The 13,785-nt window shown below is 34.7% G+C and overlaps 1 protein-coding gene across 2 annotated transcripts in view; it reads right to left on the bottom strand.

Annotated features, from left to right (window-relative positions):
• The window catches only part of Ufd4 (ubiquitin fusion-degradation 4-like), a 109,644-nt gene extending 97,064 nt beyond the window's left edge, over positions 1 to 12,580 (bottom strand). For both annotated transcript variants that reach the window (XM_075295459.1, XM_075295458.1), the window contains exon 1: positions 12,513 to 12,580. The gene's annotated coding sequence lies outside the window, so the exon portion shown is untranslated. The remainder of the gene's footprint in view (positions 1 to 12,512) is intronic.
• Between the last annotated feature and the right edge of the window lie 1,205 nt (positions 12,581 to 13,785).

A 13,785-nucleotide genomic window follows, 5' to 3' on the forward strand; every position in this document is an offset into this window, starting at 1 on the left:
AATGACGCATGACATATCTGCAGTGCTGAGGAGGAATTTGAAAGGAATCGTAAAAAGGGAAGAAGCCATAGATATCAGCCTTCTTGGCAACATACTGTCATGGGCAACCAGTTAAACTGGCATGGGTTCGGAAAAAAACCAAACATTTTCGTGAATCACGCATGATTCATGCGAAGCCGTGAATGCAATTAAAACAATTAAAACAAAAATCTAAATGTGCGTGAGCAAAAATCAAATTGTGTGCGTGAGCAAAAATACAATTGTGTTCGTGATTTGCGTGAATAAAATTTCTACGGAATCACGCTGTTCGCATAAATTAGTGCGAACCAATTACATGTTAACAAAAAAATAGTTCATGTCAAAATAAAACTAAAATCATTTACTAACATTTTTATTTTACATATCAATGTTTGTACTTATGTAATTTTTTCTCAGTATATACTCAGCAATAGATATTTATGTTGTCGCTCACTTGATTTGCAATGTTCTAAAACAAAACATACTAACATTGTAAACATACATACACCTACTTACTTAAATATTAATTCCAAAGTAATGACAAACAAACTAGGTGAGCAACGAACATACAAACATACTAACATATTTTGATCTTCACTACACTTCGGCCTCGGCGAGATCATCGGCTTTGTTTTTGACTTCAAAGCTTAGATTAAATATGTAAACATTTAAAGATTTTCAAAAATTATGCTTTAATTTAATGAGGCCTAGGTGTAACTTACATGCATAAAAAAATTCTAATGAGAGATTAGAGGAATTTTTGAATATTCCAATGAATTTTGAAATTTGGTATTGAGATCAGACTGAAAATTATTCCTCCCTTTCTGTTTTTGGCAGCTGAACAATCCAGATCGTAAAATAACTTAACTAACCCATAAACTTTTTTTCAGCAATTTGTGTTGAAACATTTGAGTATATACTTTGCTACTAAGTAATAAATTCTGTGCAAATACTCAGTGTTTGAAAAATCTTTTCTTTGGGAATTTTAGTTGCGAATAGGTTTTTTGTTTCTTTTCGAAGACAATTCTTTAACACACGCTCACGATGAAAATTCACAAATTCACGTTCACGATTCAAGGTCCACCAGTATGTTGTACCAGCTCGATGACGGCGGCTGCGAGAGGCCAATCTCATTCGTATCCCAAAAACTCACGCTGTCAGAGAACTTGAGTGTATCGCTGCTGTGGTCAGAGTCAATCGGTTTCGCCCGTATATTGAGGGACTACATTTCAAGATTATAACTGATCATCATAACCTAAAGTGGCTTTTGTCCCAAAAAGACCTAAGCAGCCGTCTGGCAAGATGGAGCCTGAAGCTACAAGGCTATGATTTTACAATGGAGCACCGTAAAGGATCTCTAAATGTAGTCCAGACGCCCTTTCGCGTTACGACTTAGATTCCTTAGATGTCGGAAAGGCCAAGGATATTAGGGCATTTGTGAGTCAGTGTGATGACTGCAAAGTTATAAAGGCGCCCACACATATTCTTCGTCCTCCTATGGGAGAACAGTTCAAAACAGTAAGACCCCTACAACGTATCTACTGTGACTTTCTTGGGTCATATCCCTGCTCAAAGTTTGGGAACTCTTTTCCGTTTATTGCCATTGACCACTTCATTAAATTTCTTTGTCTTCAACCGCTTAGAAATGCAACTTCCTCGGAAATCAAATTTTTAATACCTTTGGCGTTCCTTAATATGTCCATACGGCAACGCAAAACAATTTGTTTCTAAGGAGATACAGAAATTGTCTAGCGCTTACGGATTTACACATGTGAAGACTGGTTTATACCCCCCTCTGGCGAATGCATCCGAGCGAGCCAAAATAATACCGGTTCCTAAGAGTTTGTCCCTGACTGGTTAATGAAGACTTATCTAGTCCTACTAAGTTCTCCCAGATCATGTCCTTTGGAATGAGTCCAAGATGAGTCCTGCAGTGTAAATTTACCCCGTCAATGACAAACCCTTGTTAAAGTGACCGATCCCGTCCATACGTTTCGACCTGGTGTGGGACTGGTCCATTCATATCAGGGAGTAGTCCTGTACCGGTTCTCGGGTATATCCATTTCCCGTAGCGGAGCTGCCACTCTATCTAACCTGAGTTTACCTATTTACCCGGAATTTGCGTTTCCAAACATTTGATGGAATCTAAATATCTTTGGTACTTTGTCGACATTTCCGAAGGACTTAAGGCACTCTCACAATCGTGAAATATTGCTGATTTTCTGTTTGTTAATTTTCTTAAGATTAAAAGCGTATTCGTTAAATCGAACGTAAATTTTGCTCAACCGTTCGTTATTTAGAATACTCAATGTTAGGAATATGGACGTTCGTTAAATTGGATTTTCGCTAGATGGGATATTCGTTAAACAGAGCTTCGACCATATCTTTTATGCCATCAACACTTCTTATTGCCGATATTTTATAATAACTTTATAAATTTGGAAGAAAAATATTTCATGGGGACACGTGTAACAATCTTGTCGTCATATTTAAAATATCTGCTGTCTATTATACAAAATTTCAATACTTTTATCAATAAGGCCTTTGTCATAATTTTTATACCCTGCGCCACACTGTGGAACAGGGTATTATAAGTTAGTGTATATGTTTGCAACACCCAGAAGGAGACGAGATAAACACATGGTGTCTTTGGCAAAAATGCTCAGGGTGGGCTCCTGAGTCGATATAGCCATGTCCGCCTGTCCGTGAACACATTTTTGTAATCAAAGTCTAGGTCGCAGTTTTAGTCCAATCGACTTCAAATTTGGCACAAGTATGTGTTTTGGCTCAGAATAGAACCCTATTGATTTTGGAAGAAATCGGTTCAGATTTAGATATAGCTCCCTTATATATATTTCGCCCGATATGGACTTATATGGCCCCAGAAGCCAGAGTTTTACCCTAATTTGCTTAAAATTTTGCACAAGAAGAACAATTAGTACTATAGTCACGTGTGCCAAATTTTATTGGAATCGGTTCAGATTTAGATATAGCTCCCATATATATCTTTCGTTCGATATGGACTAATACGGTCCCAGAAGCCAGAATTTTAACTCAATTTGGTTGAAATTTTGCACAGGGAGTAGAATTGGCATTATAGCTATGCGTGCCAAATTTGGTTGAAATCGGTTCAGATTTAGATATATCTCCCATATATAGATTTCGCCCGATTTACACTCAATTTTTAACTCCGATTTAGTTGAAATTTTGCACAGGGAGTAGAATTAGCATTGTAACAGGTTGGCTGATAAGTCCCCAATCTAACAAAGAAAAACACATTTTTTTGTCAAAATTCGTTTTTATTATTCAACATAGTTCCCTTCAAGAGCGATATAACGATTATAATGACCTTCCAATTTTTTGATACCATTTTGGTAGTACTCCTTCGGTTTTGCCTCAAAATAGGCCTCAGTTTCGGCGATCACCTCTTCATTGCAGCCAAAATTTTCCCCTGCGAGCATCCTTTTGAGGTCTGAGAACAAGAAAAAGTCGCTGGGGGCCAGATCTGAAGAATGCGGTGGGTGGGGAAGCAATTCGAAGCCCAATTGATGAATTTTTGCCATCGTTCTCAATGACTTGTGACACGGTGCGTTGTCTTGGTGGAACAACACTTGTTTCTTTTTCATATGGGGCCGTTTTGCCGCGATTTCGACCTTCAAACGCTCCAATAACGCCATATAATAGTCACTGTTGATGGTTTTTCCCTTCTCAAGATAATCGATAAAAATTATTCCATGCGCATCCCAAAAAACAGAGGCCATTACTTTGCCAACGGACTTTTGAGTCTTTCCACGCTTCGGAGACGGTTCACCGGCCGCTGTCCACTCAGCCGACTGTCGATTGTAGTGAAGGAGCCATGTTTCATCCATGTTGTCACATATCGACGGAAAAACTCAGGTGTATTATGAGTTAACAGCTGCAAACAGCCAACCTGTTAGCTATGCGTGCCAAATTTGGTTGAAATCGGTTCAGATTTAGACATAGCTCCCATAATATGTTTTTCTGATTTCGACAAAAATGGTCAAAATAACATTTTCCTTGTAAAATCGCCACTGCTTAGTCGAAAAGTTGTAAAAATGACTCTAATATTCCTAAACTTCTAATACATATATATCGAGCGATAAATCATAAATAAACTTTTGCGAAGTTTCCTTAAAAGTGCTTCAGATTTAAATGTTTCCCATATTTTTTAGTAATATTGTGTTCCACCCTAGTGCATTAGCCGACTTAAATTTTGAGTCTATAGATTTTGTAGAAGTCTATCAACTTCTGTCCAGATCGAGTGATATTTAAATGTATGTATTTGGGACAAACCTTTATATAAAGCCCCAACACATTTGACGGATGTGATATGGTATCGAAAATTTAGATCTACAAAGTGGTGCAGGGTATAATATAGTCGGCGCCGCCCGACTTTAGACTTTCCTTACTTGTTTTTTATTAAGTTTCATTTCAAATGAAAATTCTATATATCCTGTGGTAAGTTTTTTCAATATATTTTTACCAGACATTTACTCATTGCTGCAGACGGTGCGTTTGACGAACATATGGGTCTTAATGGGAAATTCTCTTTGTGTATTTTTTTTTGTTTTTTTGGTGGAACATCATCCCTTCTATTTACAGCATTCTGTCCTTATAGTCGTTTTTCCCCATGGTCACTGTTACGTTACCTTTATCTGCGACCAAGATTAAGATGTTCTAGTGAGTTTTCAAGAATTTCTTGGTTCATTCCAAACATATTTATCTCTTCCATTTATGTTCATTTTATTGAAATGTTCTATGTGAATAATATTTATACTATCTACCGTTGTAGATTTAAGGATTTCGAACACTTTATTGCCAAGCATAGTGGGGTGCCAGTGAGAGAGATTAGAGCAGTTATTTAGAATCCCTTCAGTTTTTTGGATGCCAATCGCCCCATTTTTGCAAGCAGTTGGAATTTTATAAGGGTCATTGTGGATTTGTTGTATTTAGCTGGTTGATAAACACTTCTTTAGAAAATCTATGAATGCTACATTCGTCCAAACATTAAAAGGCTGACCGATTGAAAAATGATGGTTTATCGATAAGAAATAGCTTCCAGTTCCGATATGGACTTATATAGCTTCAGGGGCCATATAATTCCAGATATCTATATCAGAACCGATTTCAATCAAATTTAGCACACTTAACGATACTACTAATTGTACTCCTTGTACAAAATTTCAAACAAACTCTGGCTTCTGGGTCCATATAAGTCCATATCGGGCGAAAGATACCCAGCAAAAACTAGGTAGCCACATCTCATTACAGTTGGCATTACTGACCCATTTGTTACAAGAAACTTATATACAGTCGAAGCTCTGTTTAACGAATATCCCATTTAGCGAAAATCCAATTTAACGAACGTCAAAATTCTTAACATTGAGTATTCTAAATAACGAACAATTGGACAAAATTTACGTTCGATTTAACGAAAAGGTTTTTAATCTTAAGAAAATAAACACCAAAAAATCAGCAATATTTGACGATTGTGAGAATGGCATAAGTCCTTAGGAAATGTCCACAAAGTACGGCATTCCCAAGATATTTAGATTCCATTAAAATGTTTGAGAACACATATTCAATGGCCGGGTAACTGATAAAGTTAGGTTAGATAGAGTGGCGCAGCTTCGCTACGGGAAATGGATTTGCAACAGAACCGGTACAGGACTACTCCTTGGTGTGAGTAGACCAGTCCCAGTTCTGGCCGAAACGTATAGAAGGGACCGGTCACTTCAACACGGGTTTGTCATTGACGGGGATAAATTTACACTGCAGGCCACGGATTGACCTGGGAGAACTTAGTAGGACTAGATAGGTCCTCATAAACCAGTCTGGGACAAACCCTTAGGTACCGGTATTATTTTGATCATCCAAATTTCATCAGAAAGAAAACCTTTTGGACTATGTTGGCCCATAGGTAAATGTCTAGATTAAATAAAATTTTAAAATAAAGAAAGTATAGAAATCAATAAATTATATGAAAATTTAAAAACTACGACAAACTCGAGCACTGGTACTAGTCCTGTAATAGGTCCGTTAGTGGCAATATTTCGTAGGATTGCCAGTTGGACAGGTGGTGAATTTTTCTCTTAATAATGAGTGCTACCCGATTGTATATTTAGCTCAATAACAAGGAACTTATAGCTGAAGATAAACTATGAAATACCCAGGAATGTCAACATCATTAGTGAGAGGGATAAACTACCGCTGAAAAACTTTTTTGGTGCTCGTTCGAAACGGCAATCTAGCGTTGAGAGTACGTCTATGCCGACAGGAGCAGCGGTGTAATGGTGTATGGAAGACGTTTTAGGAAGATGGCCATTCTTGAAATCGGGCACTGGAAACAAATTAGGCAATTCGTCTAAGACGTTAGAGCACACAAATTATGACATGGGTGTATATAGGCCCCCATACGACAGCGAATCTTGGATCCTCTTTTCAATCTAACATAACCTAGATATATCAAGTTCATCAGGATTATTTAAAGTATTATTTTTTAAGTGTCTCTGTGCTTTAATTTTTTCAAATGATTATGAATTTTTACTCATCTGGTAAAATAAAACTACGATTTTCAAAAAAAGTTAACATTTAATATTCCCGTTCGATTTAACGAATTTTTCTAAATAACGAAAGGGCCTGGCAATATATCGTTCGTTAAACCGAGCTTCGACTGTACTTCACTTGTGCGTCCTATCCTGGAATATGGATCTGTAATTTGGGACCCACAGTACCAAATTCATTGCAATCGTATTGAATCTGTTCAGAAACAATTTTTACTGTTTTGTTTACGTCGGAATAACTGGACACCTCAAACCTTGCCGTCTTACAAAGAAAGACTATCGCTCATCAAATTACCTACACTGAAAAGTAGACGTACCATGCTGAATATCTGTTTTATGGTTGATTTAATTAACGGAAGATTTAAATCAGACTTCCTTATTAACAGCATATCATTCAATGTACCCTTTAGACCTACCCGCAACTTTGAACTGCTCCACATTGAATACTTTCGAACGAACTTTGAAAACAACGATCCACTTCGCCGTCTTTGTAAAGAATTCAATAAATTTTATTATTATCTTGATTTGTCAGAAGAGAAATACAATGTAAAGAAAAAGATAACATTATTATTAAATACTTCATATATTAACAAACGATATGTATATAATGTAATATATTACTGTTAGTCTGTAAGGGTTTAATCCATAGATGAAAATAATAAAAAAAAAATTACCAGGAGTAAAGCTGTCATTACACGTTGCATTACATTGCGGTGAGTTATAATGACTAACTGTATTGACAATAATAAATACTTCTCGGTAATTTTCGGATAGTTATTCTCAAATTTTTATGCAGTTGGCTGTTAATGACTTAATAAATAGAATACATAATTGTACCATTATCTATAACACTAGTTTACAAAAAAAAATCATGTACACTTGATGAAAATCAACTTTTCTTATGTATTTTGAGCTGGTGCTCATATTTGAATGATTTCACATCATTAAATTGCTTATAACTTTGTCATTTTTCGGTCGTTTTTCTTCTAGTTGGTCTTATTACTTACATTAGAGTATCGTCTATACGACCATGAAGAGAAAAAAAATTGTAAATGGTTTATACTTTTCTGGCGGAAAAGATCAATTGTAAAATACGATTTTTTTGAAAATTTTGACTTTTCGCATTGATATTTTACCACTTAACTTATCACAGATCCACACACACGATTATTCGTCATCTTATTACCTTTCATTTAAGTACCAACAACGTTATAATCGGACATTTCTAACTCGAGATATATTGAGTTTAGTAAAAAAAGAGCGAAAATTTAAAAATAACGGGATATCTCAAAAACTGTTCCATTAAATATTTTTAAACATTTTTTCGAATCCAGCAGCACAAAATACATAAGAAAAGTTGATTTTCATCGAGTGTACATTTTGAGAGTTAACTAGTGTAATTATTCACATTTACTTAAAAAAAAAAAACAAAAAGAATATGTAATGTAACGGTAATTCTGCAGATTTTTCCGTTAAGACATTTTTATCATAAATATTTCATAATAATTGTATTTTAAATTAATGATATTGCCATATTCTGTTTAAAATAAATGCTTTATTATACCTCAATCACATTACACTTCCAAAATCCACTTAAAATAGATTTCAACTGTCATTTGCCTTATAAATTTTCAATGTTAACGACACAAAAATTTATACAGTAAAATTCAGCATATGCTCATTAGCGTAGCTAGACAATTTTCCTAGCCCCCCTAGCTAAAAATTTATATTTCATTTATTTATATTTCAATTAATGTTTTATTTCATAAAAATGAATAAAAAAAATTAGACATCAAAATAACTCGAAAATTAATTTATAATAAAGCAAGTAAAAGTAGTTCCACACATTTCCCAGCAGGAAGTTCTTTAAATCAGGAAGTTCTTTAAATTCATTTTTTTAACTTGGTTTTTTCATACTTTTAATGGGGAATTTTAACTTTTTTGTTTCAAATACCTTAAAAACGAAATAAGAATTCATAAAATGGTACAAATAATTTAAATTTTGTCGAAAAAAATTCTAAATCCAATCTGAAAAACTTGTGAATTTTTGAAAATATTCGAGGTCAAACGTTTTCGACAAGCATTAGAATCCATTAAAAATTATAAAAATTATTTTTTTGACAAAATATAACAGAATTTTTTAATTTACATTCAAAACATTGAATTCGGATCACACCTAAAGAAGTGATGCAAATTCAGTGCAACGGCTGTTGAAATGGGGGACTTCCGTCCTATGACAAGCCCATGTTAAATTCAACGCTTCTTCGCCAATTTTGCACCACTTCCGGATCCAAAAAGATCATTTTCATTACTTTTTTGGCGACACTTTTTTGGCTGGGCTTGTTTATTTTTTATAAAAATGGAAAATCGTAAATAGGTTTTGAAATTCTGGGGGGGGGGCTAAAATTTTTCTGGGGGGGTCTAAGCCCCCTCCCCAGAGGCCTTCCTACGCTTATGCATATGCTGCAAAACCTCTTGAATAGTTTCAAATAAGTTTTCTTTTTATTTAGCCCATTTTTGTTGTCTTAAGGCGTGTTTTACTAAAAGCTTGGGCATTAGAGGGTTAATGGGTTATTAGGTATATTGTAACGTAATTCACGAACCCAACTCCCTTATACAACCTACAATTATTTCTATTTTAAGTGTGAAATTAATTTGCGTGTGGGAGCCACCGTGGTACAATGGTTAGCATGCCCGCCTTGCATACACAAGGGTTCGTGGGTTCGAACGCAGTTTCGTCCAAACACCAAAAAGTTTTTCGGCGGTGGATTATCCCACCTCAGTAATGCTGGTGACATTTCTGAGTGTTTCAAAGATTCTCTAAGTGGTTTCACTCGTAGATAATAGAAATACATAGATGTCCCACTCTTCTCTTTAAAAAAAATGTGTCAGTTCCAAAAATTAATTTTCTGACATTTCTTTTTGTTTTTTTTTTCGTTAAGAGAGATTCTTTTGTATTCGTTGTCCATTTACAATTAATTTTTTTATGAGGAGTTTTTTATTACAGAACACCCTGTTGTGTTAAAAAGAGTACCAAAAATCTCTCAATTCTCTTGATTTTCTTCGTTTATTCTTAATCTTCGGAACTGTCAAACTTAGTTTGACACCCGTGGGACATCTATGTATTTCTATTATCTATGGTTTCACTGCAATGTGGAACGGCGTTCGGACTCGGCTACAAAAAGGAGGTTCCTTGTCATTGAGCTTAACATAGAATCGGACAGCACTCAGTGATAAGGGAGAAGTTCACCACTGTGGTCTCAAAATGGACTGAATAGTCTAAGTGAGCCTGAAATATCGGGCTTCCACTATACCTAACCTAACCTAATTTGCGTGTATTGATGATGATGTTTTACATTTTTGTTTATTTCTTCAATATTCGTTTCTATTAAAGTAGTGTTCATATTACAGCATCACTCGCCACATTCATATCCATTGTAATGAGCTAGAGAAATCAATATTTTCGGGATTTTTTGCAAGCTTTGGTTTATCTACGAATTATTTATTTATTATATTTATAGTATTTATAACCATAATTTTGGATTGGAAATTTTTAAAACTTTAGTCACAAGCTACGTACAATATTAACCATAACTTTTGAGAGAAGAGTCCAATAAACTTTTGACAGGATGCAATTCACATCAATCCAAATAAAAAATAACGAACTCCATCAAAAAATGCTAAGTCGACTTAGCGTCCTCTAGAATGAGGGCATCGATATGGGAGCTATATCTAAATCTGAAGCGATTTCTTCCAAAATCAATAGGGTTCTATTCTGACCCAAAACAGAAACAATCGATTGGGCTGAAACTGAGACTTGGACTTTGATTACAAAAATGTGTTCACTAATTTATAAAACACTGTTCCACAGTGTGGCGCAGGGTATAATTATATATTTTTGGCGCATTTTATTGCGCCTTGAAAGGGGAATGATCCAAAGTACCAATTCAAAAAATTTGTTTTACGTTTAAAACCATACGTTGACTAAACTACAAGAGTAGGGATACAACAGGTACGAAGGGAACCACCGTGGTGTAATGGTTAGTGAACATTTTTGAGTAATAGTCGTTAACCCGAACCCGAAAGCTACATCCAGTAAGGAAAGCTCTAAAAAAGTTCAGCACGATGACGACAGCGATTCCAAGATGATATATAAACACACACGATCAAACATTTTTTCCAAATCAATTCATAAAATTGATACATAATTCTTGGTGGGTAATGCTTTCGTTACCTAATAATCAACGTGAAGCAGAAGGCCTGTACATTCCTGATTGGCGACTTTATTGGATGATATCAGATTGTGGGTTTTTAAGACCCAAGACAGCCGGTTTGATATTATATACATTCCAATATTTTGGAGATGGACGGAAATAAAGATATTAGTCTGTACCCTGAAAAATCGTTCCTGCTTTTGTTCGGTTTGGGTAATGGAATAATTACTGCTGATTTTCACGATTAAGGAATCATAGCAATTCTGTAATATATTGTATGATATGCGGTCATGGTCATTTAACTTTTTTAGACGCAGGTTAACTTCTGCCATAGAAATGTCCTTATCGATAATAGAGGCCTGTTTATTGCAAGAGAGATTGGAAAATGTGAAATAAAGATGATTTTTGGCCACACAAAACACCGGAAGTTAATATTAGGTGATTCATAAGACCACCTTTCAGCAAAGTAATTGCTTTTTTACCGGGGAGCCACCGTAATACAATGGGTTCATCCCCAGTTTGCACTCACAAAGAAATTTGACGTTAGCTTTTTTATAACGTACTAGATTATCTACTGTAATTGCCCTACGAACACGACGATATTTTTTGTCCCCAAAATGGAACGCTTTCATCCTCAAAATCCCCAAGTTTATTTAAAATTCTCCACAAAAATCACCAATAAATGTTTAGCAAGTTTTTTGAAAAAAGTAAAGGAATATACTGTAGAAAATCCGCAATAAATTAAAAATTGGAAAAATATGAAATGTTTGTTATACCAGTTGGCGAGTTACAATAATATGAAGATTTAGAGAAATAAAAATGGGAGTTCGATCAATATGTATATTTATGAATCAAAACTTAGTTCTAAATAGTCAAGAAATAAATTTCGGTGATCGATCAAAAGGCGTTGTTGTCCCGATATGAACATATAGAATATGTGCGGGATATATTATCAAAATCAGTGATGTACGCAGATTAGGGGGCAATAGTTCGACCCGAGTACTTACGAAATAACTTCACAATAGTAAAAAATTTCCTAAATAAATGCCGTGGAATAAAGAGGAGGAAAGTTTTTTTTTTATTTTGGAGATTCTCTGTAGAAGTAAAGAATTTCATATAGTTTTTTATAGGATTGGACGTATTTGCTGCATTTCTGATGCCTTTGGTTATGATGACATTAACCTTGTTCGTATTCCCTTTGATTTTGTGCATAGTGTAATGTCCACACATTTCCTAAATGTGTATTTTTCACAAGGTTTAATAGTAGGACATTTGGTTTAAAGGTATTTTCTGTAGAGTGGTACGTAGGCATTCCATAATATAAAATACTAAGATTGTGAAAGTTTAGCGCACTCTCTACAACTCTACAACGGTTGTTGTTTTTGCAGGAACTCCACAGAATATTCCAACAGTTGACATCGCCAATGTCGTTGCGAGATGTTATCAAATAAATCGGATATCACTTACGATGGTGAATGTTTGATTATACTATTGTAAATTTTATATTTGCGATAACTTCAATCACAATATTTTCCTCTAATGGAGTTGGTTTCGAGAGCAGCCTGTAAAAATTACGTGGTGCCGAGAAACCACAAAAGTTGTACATTGATGGAAGAGTATAATGAAGTAGATCCTACCCGAATTTTGCCTTACTTACTAGTTCTTAAATAAGAAATATTATCTAGAGTTTACATACCTTCAAATGCGATTAATGAGTCGTTTACGTAAGTCAAAAACCAACTTGTTTCTATGTCGTAATCTGAAAAAATTGTAAAAAGAAGTAGGTAAATGTTTAAATAGTACATATTGAAACAAGGTTATTATACAAATCGGTCCTTCAAATTGTATACTTTATGCGACTATATATTTAAAAAAATGTTTAGGTTAAAAGCGTATTTTTATGTATCTCAAATACCGCTAACTTAAGATAAAATTTCTAACAAAATCTTAATATACTTATATATACACTTAATATAGAATATCAAAGTGAAGTTTTTCGGAGCATTACTCATTATTTAATCACAAATTGCTCCTATATTTCTCAAACATGGACTGATCTGTTTAGGACCTTCACACTGACTTGCTGTACCAATTTTAACTAAAATGGAAATAAAAACAGGCTAGTATAGGTTAAAAATTAGTTTTAAGCAAAATTTTCCTGAATTGTACTAAATTCTATCAACATGTTGTCCTTAAGGGCGTTGGTTGACTAAGTAAATGAGTAATAAATAAATGACGTATTCAAAATAAGGCATATTATGCAACCGCCAATCTTACAAGAACACAAGTAATAATAACACGAAGGATAATTAACAAATATTTCAATAAATACCAATAATTTATATTAATTTTTTAAATAATAGTCAATATGATAAAAGTGATTGTGAACCTCATGTTTGCCACATAAACGCACAAAGCCTAAAAACAAAAATTTAGATGGACCCATGCGTTCAACGCTAGTTTCAACCGATCACCAAAATGGGTTTCAGCCGTGAATAATCCCCTCTTAGTATTGTTGATTACATTTCTGCGTTTATCAAAGCTTCTCTTAGTGGTTTCACCGTAATGCGAAACTTCGGACACCGAACACCAAAAAGGATTTCAGCGTTAAATTATTCCCTCTCAATATTGCTGGTGACGTATCAAAGATTCTCGAAGTGATAATGCGAAACGCTGTTCGCATTATGCGAAAACGCTGTTCGTACACGGCTATAAAAAGGAGGTCCCTTGCGATTGAACTAAATATTGAATTAGACATGTGTAAAATTATCATGGTTTGAGAAATATTGCTCAAAGTTTATGGTGAACTTCGGTACCAACCCTCGCCGAGTACTAGCACAGCAAACCCAAGCAGACTGGTGACAATTGTGTCTTTTATGCTGTTATAAATATATGCCCTCACCGAAAACCGCATGTCTTTTATTTATTTATTTTAACTCATTTTACAACCAAGCCCATGTGACCATATA

This window comes from Haematobia irritans, chromosome 2 (assembly GCF_050003625.1).
Source record: "Haematobia irritans isolate KBUSLIRL chromosome 2, ASM5000362v1, whole genome shotgun sequence".
Lineage (NCBI taxonomy): Eukaryota > Metazoa > Arthropoda > Insecta > Diptera > Muscidae > Haematobia > Haematobia irritans.